The 12,534-nt window shown below is 33.5% G+C and overlaps 1 long non-coding RNA gene across 2 annotated transcripts in view; it reads right to left on the reverse strand.

Moving 5' to 3' along the window:
- LOC141529761 (uncharacterized) overlaps positions 1-12,534 on the reverse strand; it is a 115,833-nt gene that overhangs the window by 67,908 nt on the left and 35,391 nt on the right. For both annotated transcript variants that reach the window (XR_012479660.1, XR_012479661.1), the window contains exon 2: positions 7,176-7,265. This is a non-coding gene — a long non-coding RNA (uncharacterized LOC141529761). The remainder of the gene's footprint in view (positions 1-7,175; positions 7,266-12,534) is intronic.

The raw sequence follows: 12,534 nt of genomic DNA on the forward strand, positions 1-12,534 counted from the left end.
ATTGCTCCGGTGGCTGTGATCCGGCCGTATCAATGCTGCTCGCCCGTTACGTGTGACCCTCTACCCCTCACCCTCCACCCTCCGCCCTCGTGCGTGTCTCCTCCTCTCATTCACTCACTCACTTACTCACTGAGAGTAGTAACAGCGGTGACCCCTCTTGCCCATTCTCATCCTCATCCCCGCTGTATATCTAACGATTCACTATAGCGCAGTATTTACTATACAGAGAGTGGGTTTCGACAGAAGCCCACCGAGTGGTACTTGAATGTGATCCCGTTATATGGCACGTCAGTCGGTGATGTATCGACGATTCGTCGAATGACCGGTCCTCTGAAAAACTCTATAGGGTTTTATGTCCACCCGAGGGGACAAAAAAGATCTCGTGCTCCCGAGGGATACGTATCTTTATCTTTCGCCGCCAAAAACATTCGTACTACAACTATTGGCTTTTACTACTTATAATTGTCTATACATTCACTCAACTCTTACGCAGATTCACTATGATTTTGGCGTCAAATAATAATTTTAGAAAATTTTGAGGCATGTAGAAATTAGTCGAGTAAGTTTGGAATAAATTTTGACCTCAAAAGCTAATACATAATTGACATCGCAGTGGTAAGTGGACTTTTTCAAAAAACTCAAACCTTCGGAAATAGTTCAAAGAATAGGAATCCATTCATGTCAAAAAACATTGGAAGAGATTATTTTTATCGTAATAAATAATAAAGGTCGGGGGGTCTTTTAAACTGGTTTAGAATTCAATACCGAACAAGTTGGTGAAGTTTGAGACTTTTTAGGGAAATCAAATTTAATTTCCGAATTTACTAAACATAAAACTTGGGTGTAGGGTAACCGTTGACCCTGAGTCTGGTCGGAGATCCATCAAGGGTCAGTACGGAAAAAGTCAATGGCTTTTGAAACATTACAATTGAACCTATTAATTTAATCATTCGAAATAGTCATAAGAGCTGTTTAAGAGCTCGTAGGTTTCTGTAGATTTTTTTGAACCTGTGTTTTCCAAGTCCTTTAGAAAAATATCAGCTTTAAAATATACTCAGAAAGACTTTTTACAATTTTCCTGTCAATTTTTGATCTTAGAATTTTCAAAATTTTTGTTCAATGTCCTCGATTTGAAAGAATTATTTACATCTTCTTTTCACTAACTTAAAACACAGCTAATACCATTTAATTTTTGGATAAAATGAAGATCCGAAAACATCTCAGTGAAGGAAGATAAAAAGTTTAAGGGTAGTAAAAATATAAATCTTAATTTTATCAAGGAGTAGCTTCGAATGCGGTTAGGAAGGGTTAATACTACGAGGACGATAACGAGTATAATGTATAATGTAGAATGTATAAGAGCGGTGTCAAAGAGAAAAGACGCCTGCGGATCTGCGGTGGCAGTACTTGTAGGTCTAGGTAACGGGCTCAGATAGTCCTAAATCACTTTAACTGCCGTCGGAGAAGCAGTTTGGAGCCGCTAATGGCGTCAAGTATCTCAGATACCACCGCGACACCACCGTCCTCTGCACTCTATACTCTAGAATATATACTATGTGAGTACTCTGCAGTCTAGTCTATGGCTCGGGTTGTCTCCCAAGTGACAAACACGATCCGAGTCGAGTCATCATAATCGAATTCTTAGTAACTCTGAGCCCTGTTTGTAATTAACTGACATAAGTATAAATCTAAGATTAAGTATAACAACACCATGAGTCTTTAGTTTCAAGCTTATAGTCTGAAATGAGACTAGTATAGACGATCAAGCACGTTGCTGCGGTAGATCGTCTGGTCCGAAGGTTGATAATGGTCTGCGGCTGAACCATCAGGGCGGTATTATATAGCTCACGGATAGCAGTAGGTATAATGTCCTTCTATTCATGGGGGTTGGCGAGGAGCGGAGGAGAAGAGTATCCTCTGCGAATGAGAGTGTTCTCACTGCACACAGCGGTGTCCGCCATCCGTTACATCTATAAATCTAAGATAACAATATTGCCACCCCTACGGGCCAGTAATGAATGTTTGTACAGCAACCATTAGCGTCGACGGGGTACTGCGCTCCACGAGGCGACGACGCGCTTATTCTGCCTCCGCAAAACCATTTCACGCATATGGGACTTTAGCTTGTCGAGTCGTTTGCGTTTCTCTACGCCATTCCTGTTATAATACTCACTATTTATATACCCAGATATGTATGCCCAAAGATATTGTTATTTATCACTCCATTTGATTACCTACTCTAAATCTATTTATTCATTGATTCAAATTTTCCCACTTTTTTTTTAGATACTGTGAAAAAATATCTGATATATCCATATATGCTCTAATATAACCCGTGCAAAAAAAATTCTGATTCAAAATGAATTTAAAATTGAAATTCATATTTGTACACGAATATGAATTATTTTTGAGATCAATCCAAATTTAAAATTGATTTGTAAATAGAAATTAGCACGTTTGTAGAAATTTCGATCCTGCTTCAGAATATTAATAAAAACTTGAAAATATTTATGATAAATTTTATCTATAAAATATTTGTAAGTCTTTATTAAAATTCTCAAGCAGAATCGAAAGTTTTACAGGCGTGCTAATTTCTATTTACAAATCAATTTCAAATTTGCATTGATCTCAAAACTAATTCATATTTGGGTCAAAATATGAATTTCAATCTTAAATTCATTTTGAATCAGAATTTTTTTTGCACGGGAACAATTGTCTGTCTCATTAAATTCTTTTCTGACGATTAAGAGGGTGTGAGATGTTATAAAATAAAAATCCAGCTGTCATTTTTAAAATCTCTTCACCAACGTAAAGTTGTTTCAATATTTCTTATGACATCAATTTTGAAAAATTTTCTTAAATTATAAGAACAATATCAAAAAATAATAACCTATAAAAAATTTTTTTGGTATGCGTATATTTGGTCTGCTATGGTTATAAAGGTCAATATATAATTTCTTAATCAAAGAGTCTCCACCAGAAGGTGCATAATCGCTAAATTATCTCCTTTCAAGCGAGTTATGTAAGTATGAGGTGTTAAGTTAAAAAATAAAGATGATTTTTCTAACTTTCCTAAGAACCTTACCTGACATTAATTTTGAATTTAATCAACTATAAAACCAATTCTAGTTTTATAAAACGTGTTAATTGACATATTTATTTTTAGATAAAAAAAAATGATGACAAATAATTTTTTTATTCGCATACATAGCTCAATATGACCATATCCATACTCACGATCTAATATGCAACTCAAAAAATTTTACAACGTTTTTTTTTTTCAAAAATGGAACTATAATAATGTTCTGCAGCTTATTTTTAAAACTTAAAAGTCAAATCATTGACTAACTGTCTTTAAATAAATATTTCTATTCGTCGAGTCTCATTTAGCCAATGTTAAAAATGAGCGGTTTTTTTCATTCACAATTTAAGTAAGTCAAGTACTTGATTTCTGTGCTCGAAATTTCGATAAAAAAAAACCTGGCATAAATTCAATTTTATTTTTAATAAAATAACCCATGGATCTAATTTATTGATAAATACTTGATCGAAGCGTTGGTCTCTGGCAAACGGTGACAAATGAAGCCTTACAGCTGACTAAGTCCCGTTTTTACCCGGTCAAGACAGCCAATATCGGTTGTTAAGGAGAAATAAATAAAAAAATAATTCTCTTGAACGTGTGGTACCGTCGCTCATCTTACAGCCACATTCACCTTCAATAAAAACACATACACACACTAGTGAGGTGATTGATAGTCGTCTGATTCAGTCAGAGTCCAGAAGCTCGCATTTTCCAGCTGATGTGTCGATCGTTTATCATCTTGAGATTCAGTCCCGTTCCATCCAGGCTTGAGTCAATATTTTTCTCCTCATAAACCAGTTTTCTGGTCATGTAGTCTATTTGTAAAGCCACAATCGATTGTATTTTCTCCGAGTCTGGTCTGGCTATTGCTATTCGCCGTTGACCGTTCCGCTGATGCCGGAAATTCACCTTTAAGTTAATATTTTCCATCAAAATCTAATAGCACTCTTCTGCTGTTTCTGTTTCTGTTTCTGCTAGTGAAAGCATCAACGAGTATTGTGTTTTAATGTGAATGTGTCTACGTCTGTTTGTGAAATAATCCCCAGAAACAAAGTGCTATAACGTAGATGAGAGAGATGAGAGTTAGATTCCTCTATACTGTTCAATTACAATTTTTTTAGTTGGAAATAAACATTCGTTTCTTTAACACGTGGCGTCGTAACGGAGCAGTAGCGGTAGCGGTAGTGGCGTTGGCGGAGTGAGGAGGTGTAACATGGAGAAGCGAGAAAACTGTAAAGCTCTGTACAGCAGAGGAAAAAGAGAGTGGAGATATCGGTAGAAAGGGGTGTCCATGAGCACTGGGTAAGTAATTAACGACGCGTTTATACGATATCGTTTGCAAGAGAGGGCTGTGCGGGCTGCTGGCACCAATGAAGAACCCTGCTAATAGCGAGTGCTAACGGTGATACTCCTGAATGTTCCTGGTTCTCCAGCACCACCTACGCTATATACAACCGCTATATACTCTTGCTTCTCTTGCTTTCTCGCAAACTACTGCTGATATCAGTAATACTAGTCGCAGTTCCACTAGTACTACCTCTACCACTACAAGTACTGGTAAAAAAAAAAAAAAGAGACCGACCTACCGGCGATTCTTCCATTAATTTTTGCTGAGCTCGGGACTAGTTAATATGCATTAAAAAGGGTTAATAAAACGCCTCGTTCGAACTTAATGTGGATTTGAGAGGCACCTACTCTTCGACACCTATCGTGTATATAATAATACTCGACGACACTGTGCTGAAGTTTACTGTCGTTGTTCAACATCCACTTCGTTCAGAAAATTAAGATCCTCTGATTATTATGTCTGATGTTGCCATCCACTGTTCATGTTGATAATAGTCTTTTCGTTGCAGTTTTATTTACTTCATATGGGAGCACAGTAAAAAATTTTGCGTCAATGCGTCAAAAAATTTTGTGTTAAATATTTAACACTATTATGTGTAAATTTAACATTTATTGTGTTATAATTTTTTCCTGTGAGGTTTTGAAGTTCTGATTCAAGGGAGGGGGTGTGATTTTTGTTAAGTAGCATAGATATTTTTTGGATCAAAGTACTAATTAATTACTACTGCAAAGCTTTCAGTAGAAAGGTTTATTTTTAACGGACAGAATTTATTACTATTGAAAATTAATCGTTGAAATCACGGTTTAACTCCATTCACTTGACGGTACCTAGCTTTTTGTCACTTTTCAAACTTAAAATTCAATTGAAATTGGTGGGAAACAGTTTAAACCTTCATATTTTTAATTCAAAAGTGTGAAATATTTTAATGAACTACAATTACTTTTGAATGAAGACTTTTCGTCAGATAAAAAAGACACAAAAATTGAAAAATTTTCCAATCATAGGAATCAAAATTAATTGAATTTTCATTAAAAAGAACTTTGAAACTACGCGATAACTAAATTCCGTCGAAAATATCTTAAAGTTAATAACACTAGCTTCTTTGTTTATGTTTTTGATATTTTTTATCATTTTCATAATTACTCTCGAGCTATCGAAGTTTCCAAAAATAAACTCTTACAGGTTTGTCTTTGAATAACTCCCGAATAATTCATCGTATCTTAATTTCCTAAAATTTATGGAACAACTCTTAAAAAAAGCTACATCATTAGACCTATATTCACTAAAGTCACAAATTTAATCCAGCACTCTAAAGGTTGCTTCAAAAATTTGATAAGGTAAAAAATATGACTACGTTGTGATTTTTTCAAATCTATTATCTTAATGTATAACATAATTTCATATAAAAATAAAATGCGAGATAAAAATCTCATTAAACAGTCATTTTCAATTAATTGTTCACTTGAAAGTTTCATTTGTATTTATCATCCGCCAAATAAATATAAAGTTGATCCAGTAAAAATAAGAAAATTAACAAAACCAACTTGGTTTTCTTCAAAATTTCCAATGTAAAGATAATAATTATGTTTTTTTTTAAAAAAAAAAAAAAAAAAAAGCTTTTACTACTTAAAAATATTTTAGGTTTCGACTGTGCAATTTATAGTAAAAGTTAACAAACTGCTCAAAATTCAAGTAATGTTCTTCTTATTAATGAACACTTCCATGATCAACAAGGGTCACGCTCTAAAAAAACAATTTCTAGTAGAGTCGCCCGTATATGTGTAAAAGAAGCAGAGACCAAGGGGTAAATAAATAAAAACATAAAATTGCGTGAGAATCGCGGGTGATCCAAGCGTGCCGCTGCGAGAAGAACGATGCAACCTGAGGGTTTTGTTACACCGGTGTAAATTTAAATTCATAAATCAACATGCTGGTTTTCGGTTAACGGGAAATGTGGTGAAAAAAAAGTAAAAAGACGTTGGAAAGGTAATAAAAAAAGGCAGCAAACATTGCGGAGAAGGGAGAGTTGGGACAAAAATAGTGGAGTAAAAATAAAAGAGAAATAAATAATTCAGCTCACGAGGGATGCAAACATTAAACGCGCTTAAGAGAGAATTCACCAAGCTTTCGGATTCCTCCTGTCGTCCTACCGAGAATTTACTTATTCAACCGTGTGCAAAGGTAATAGTGTGCTCTTTTGCATTGTACTGAATAACACCAGCTTGGTGTAGAGTATATAGTAGCACCCCCTCGGCCCACTCTTGTCGCAGCTTCACTTTCGCCCCTTCCTCGAAAAATAATACAACACGTATGTGAATGTGGATATGTATTGCATATATTTATAATATGTTTGTGTATGTTCTGGTTCTGGGTGACGTTTAGTTTACTCGGGACGGCATTTACGCGAGTCGGCTGTTTTCCGCGCTTAAATTTCAGCTAAATAACAACTCCTGACCACGGTGCTTAGCGCCAAAATGAACGGACGCTATTAACGATTAAAACGGAAGCAAAAAATTATAATAAAACATCCTGCGTATAAATACTGAGCAGAGGGACTTTCCAAAGCTAGTATGCTCAAAATAATAAAAATACAAATACAAATACAAGGAGAACTAAACGATAAAGAAACAGGGTGGAGTAAAGAGGCCGGATAAAATAAATAATAATAAAAAATATAAAAAGTCGAAATATGAGAGCAGTTAATAACACTTTGTGGGAAATAATACTGCGAGAAAGTGCGCTTACCGTGACAAATAACCAGTCTACTCTCGTACTCTTACACTTTGGCTTCATCCATATCGTCTCATCCTCTACGGTCCGAACTCACATCTGCACCTGGAGGGAAAAAGTTACTCCAATAATTATTTTATATCGCTTACTCTGTTTGTCATGGGCTTAAGGCCGCAGTAATAAAGTCTAGATTTTAAACTGAGGAAAAAAAATAAGTTGGTTAATGGTTTTCATTTGAAGAAAACTTGAGGTCACTCATAAGAGAATTTATTAACTATTTGATTGAGATTAATAATTAATCGAGAGACGGGCAGAAGATTGGGACTAATATCAAACGTGATACTGAAATTAGCAGACACCTGACAGTTTTTTTGTATAATTTAAAAAATAAATAAGAATTGAAAAAATGTGTTCATAGATTTGTAAATTTTGAACATGTAGAATTTTTTTTATTTTTCTACATAATCGTTTTTTTTTTTTAATCTTATAAATTACTATAGTATTATATTTTTAACAAAGGAAAAAATTATCAAAGATAATTGACACTTATTAAAGATGATTTAATTAGCAAATTGTCTAACTTTATCTTAGAAAATTTTTTATTTATGCAAAAAAATAATACACGGATTAAAAACGAAATAAAAAATTTATAGGCAAAAAAACTTTTTGAAACTACTTTTTCTATAGGACCAAAAAAAAAAACATAGTATTGGTTATGGTTATAATTACGAATTTTTTAATTTTCACATCGTAATATTCATTTAAGAATATTATTATACGGAATATTATGCAAAGTTATCTTGAATGGATATTGTGATGTACAATTATAAAAATTACAACCCTCAATAGCAAAAATTACGATGTTAACATGTCGTATAATTTTCTGTGGGTGCATCGTTAATAAATAAAAGGATTAATTCTTTTAGTACCTAACAGGGAATGTTGGTGCATCTTAACGAGGGAAGAGTCTGAGGGGGTACCAAAGGAATAAAAATAATAAAAGCACACGAAGAAACAATTTGAAACACCCGGCAACGAATATTACAAGGCGATATTAGGCGGAATGAAATAATCCAAGCAAAGCTGGCTTATCTATCTCGGCTTTCAGTTTCGCTGCAGAGTAAACGAGACTCCTGTGCTAATTGCCGCGAAAAGGGTTAACGCGCTCCGTCGGGCTCGTCTGAATATCGCCATCCATATTTAATTAGACGGTGAATATTCCACCGTGAACTAATGAAATGTTAAAAATAAAGAGCAATAAAACGAAACAAAAAAAAAGGAATAAAAGTACAATAGAAGTAAAAGTAAATAAGTAAATAAATAAAATCGTTGGATTGTGGATTGTCTTGACCCTGGACGGTATAGCGGAAAGAACGAGGACATGATATATACACCTGGTTACTGGTCATGCATTTTATTTCTATTTCTGCAGGCAATAAATTGAAAAAATGGGATGATAGAGTATTGAAAATGGGCATCGGACATTACATTTAAAGAAGTATGACTATGACCAGGACACTCTCAGGCGCTTGGCGATTGTCGGTCCACCAGGGTGGAAATATTTCTCATGTCCGTGTATATTCTGCAGAACGCCCACCGTCGCGGTATAAGAGCGCGATGACTCTTTCTCACCCTTCGACGATTCATACTCACACTCAGAGACTCGCTCTGGCTTTTCTACCTTTAGCACATTTCCTCATTTTTATTTCGCCGTCGACGAAAATTATCGACGGGAGTGCCACCGGAGTGTGTGTCAACGACTGCAAGAACAATGGTCTCTGATCCTCGTCTAACCATTAAGCAATGCCGAGAAATCCCTTTGCGAATGAATTAGATATACACACCCTTTCCTTCCTATATACCTTTTCTTTTATGCTCGTTTGCACCTAGCGACAGAATCTAATTAATTAGAGCCGTTATGGAAAATCGAAAGTATGGAGGAGGTATTTTATTTTATATTTTGGTGAATTTATTCTTAGAAAGTTTAAACGCTGACCATGGAAAATGTCTTGGAGGTTTTTTATTAATTATCAATTTTTATAAAAGGTGAATTAAATATGCTCAAAGAAAATTAACTTGAATCAAAAATATTTTGCTTTTTGATAGTTTATTCTTAAACTAGGAAGAGCTCTTTTTTTTATTCAATAAATTTTTTTTATTAATTGAAATTAATTAAAAGAGTTGAATTCAAAGAATAACTTTTTCATTAAAAAACAATTTATTTTTTAATTGAGCCAAAAGAAATTTTAACATAAAAGCTCAGAACTTGTTAATTTAAGAAATTATTCTCTAAGCTCAACAAGTAAATACAAGTAAACTCTGGAACATTCATGTTTTTAACTTGAGAAAATTAATTTTTTTATAAACTACAAATAATATAAAATACATTGAAGACCGGTCTCGAATCTAGATCAAACCGCGCTTTTATTATCCGACAGGCATTGTCCGCAAATACAGTTAAATAATTAAAGCAAGTTTTAATGTTATTTAAATTTAAAATATTTCATGAAATCCAATACGAAAAAAAATGAGCTTCTATGAATTCATTTGATTTTACACTAATTATAATTACAAACGCTTATTTTTCTGACTCGGCCCAAATGAAACAGAACAGTCAAAAATCGGGATTTAGTTGAATCAAGTAAATATATTTATAAATTATAATTTTGAAGAAATTCATCTTCTTGGTTTAAATTAAGAAATTCTTAAACTAAAAAATTTCACTTGGTTTAAGTACATTTTTTTTTATTTAAGAATTTTTTGTCTTGATTCAAGACAATGAGCTTCTTCAAAATTATTTCCTCGGTTCAAGAATTTTACTCTTGATTCAAGTAATTTTTTTTTTCAATGTATGAGACAAACAGTTGCTAACTTCCGAGAATTAAATACTTTACTTTATGAGACGTGCAAAAAACGATGATTTTAAATTGTGACATAAATTGTTTACATTGGAATATATTTTAAATACATTTGTATAAATATATTTGTCGAGTATTAACGAATAATTGATAATGTTCTGAAAATTAAATTTGTTACTATAAAATTTAAGCGCTCGGAGCTTAAAAATTTTTCAACAAAAACTGTAGCTAATGCTAAAGCCGAAAAGTATATGAAATTTGACAAAACGAAATTAAAATGAGTGTGACGTTGTCAGTGACGCTCCCAAACCCGTCATATTGTCATCCAGTCAGTGGAGTTGGAAACATTCACAGTTGACACATGTCACGTGTTGGCACGCATCAGACCTGTCACCCGTCAACTACTGGTCTGAACAAATTATTACGCGCGCTTCCAACGAGTTTATCCACATTCGTTATATTACTCTCATATATACCTATGGCTATGGATTCATATCTATGTGAGTATAAATATAATATACACATCAAATGTGATCTATATTATTTCAAACAGACTATAGACAGGTGTGTGTATGTATGTATGTGTGTGTGTGTGTGTGCATTAAAAATATAATAATATATACTGACATTCTGTATGCTGTAGGTTATAAAACAGTGATGACGGTAAGGGGGCGAATTGCATTGAGGTGTAGCGAGAGATAATTTTTTGGCCGCGTCAAATAGAGGTGCCCGCAGATGAAAAACGTAAACAATAATATAGGTAAACAACAAAACAAAGGCTAAATATTTTTGGAATTACCGGGTGAGTAATTGTTGATGATGATGAGAGTATTCGCATGAACGAATGCTTCTGATACGTTTGAATAATTCAACCAATACGCCGGCAATCAGCACACTGCACCAACGCAACAGCAGTAGCAGTAACAGCAGTCCTTTCATTTCCTGTCAATGAGAAATGACCCAGAAGTAATAAGAGAAATTCATAACAAAAAAAAAATTATAGATTTTTGATAAACTGTAAATACACGGGAAGAAGATTATCATGCTGATACTATAGTTGCGCGCCTCATAATGCGGAGCTATTCTAGATTTAGAAATATTTACTAATTTTCTTGAAAACTATCTGGATCTTCTCTAACTGAAGATAATTTTTTTTTCTCAATAATTTTATAATTTTGGTTACAGAAAAATTTTCTATGTTCAAGTGATGAAAAAATAAAAAAAAAAAATTTCGTTCAAACCAATTCTTTAAAGTATTTCTTAAAAGATTTTTTGAGGATTTAGAAGCCTACAGAAGTCTAAACTTCTTAAGTCAAGTTGGTAATATTTTGAATTAATGTTACCAAAATGGAAAAAAAATTAGCTGGATTAGAGACATATATTCTTGAACCAAGAAAAATTTCTTTAAAATAATTTTCTTAGTTCAAGATTTTTTCTCTGGATAAAACCATTTTTTTCAGTGCACGGATTTTAATCCAAGAGAAAGAAATGCTTGAATGCAGTTTATGTGTATCTTATTTAAAGACAGTGAAATGTTTTGAATAAAAAAATTTAATCCAATAATTGTAATTGATTCAATAGTAAAAAAAATAGAATGTTCTGAAGCAAAAGTAGAATTGTAAAAAAATATATTTTTTATTTCAAGTATTTTTTATTACAAAATATTTTAACACAAAAATCGAAACAATTTTAATATCGTAAAAGAATTTTCTATTTTTTTTTTTTTTTACTTAATAATACTTTTCTTGAATTGACTAATCATCTACTACTGTCTCAGAAGAATAATGTGATTAAAAAAAATTTTTGAAAAAAAATAAATTACAAATTCTAAAAGATATCAATAATCAAAATTTTTTTATTTCAGTTGCCTCCAGCCTCCACTGATCGTCGATTAATCGTAGATTTATGCATAATAAATAATAATTATTATTTTTATTTCATTTCATTCTTTAAATTATTATTTCGCGAATGATATACAGGTGCATTAAATTTAAACCAGCGTTGGGGAATGGGCCGCGGAATAAATCGAAACAAACCTGTGTGTGTATGTACAGTGTGAGTGTGGGTTCGTATTGAGGGTGAATGGGACGGTGAATGAGAGGGAGAAGAGAGGGAATGTGGTTTTTCACTTTTCTCAACTCGACACCCGCCGCCGGTGAGTTTATCTTAAACGCAAAATGAACAAACTGAACGGCAAGCAGCATTGATATACTGCCACGTAATGTCTATATTTTGTTATTTTATTATTATTTACGGAGCGCGAGATAAGTGACTCGCGTTCTCTTCGCGATATCTGAGCAGGGTGTCTATAGCTGCTGTGTGGAGCCGCGGTGATAGAGTCTCTGCTGTGGTATACTACCAACTGTAAGCAAGAAGTACACCAGCAATGTTTTTTTTTTCTTTTTTTTCTTCCACCAAAACGAGTGTATAGCACTCGCCCTCTTGATCGCAAACGTTTCCCCTTTCCGCGAGCGACGATCGACCCTTCCATTGCTTCCTCTGGTATATTGGTATGA

The sequence above is a fragment of the Cotesia typhae genome, unplaced genomic scaffold (genome assembly GCF_013202065.1).
Source record: "Cotesia typhae breed Kobodo isofemale line unplaced genomic scaffold, CoteBio_Ctyphae contig_48, whole genome shotgun sequence".
NCBI classification, from domain to species: Eukaryota; Metazoa; Arthropoda; class Insecta; order Hymenoptera; family Braconidae; genus Cotesia; species Cotesia typhae.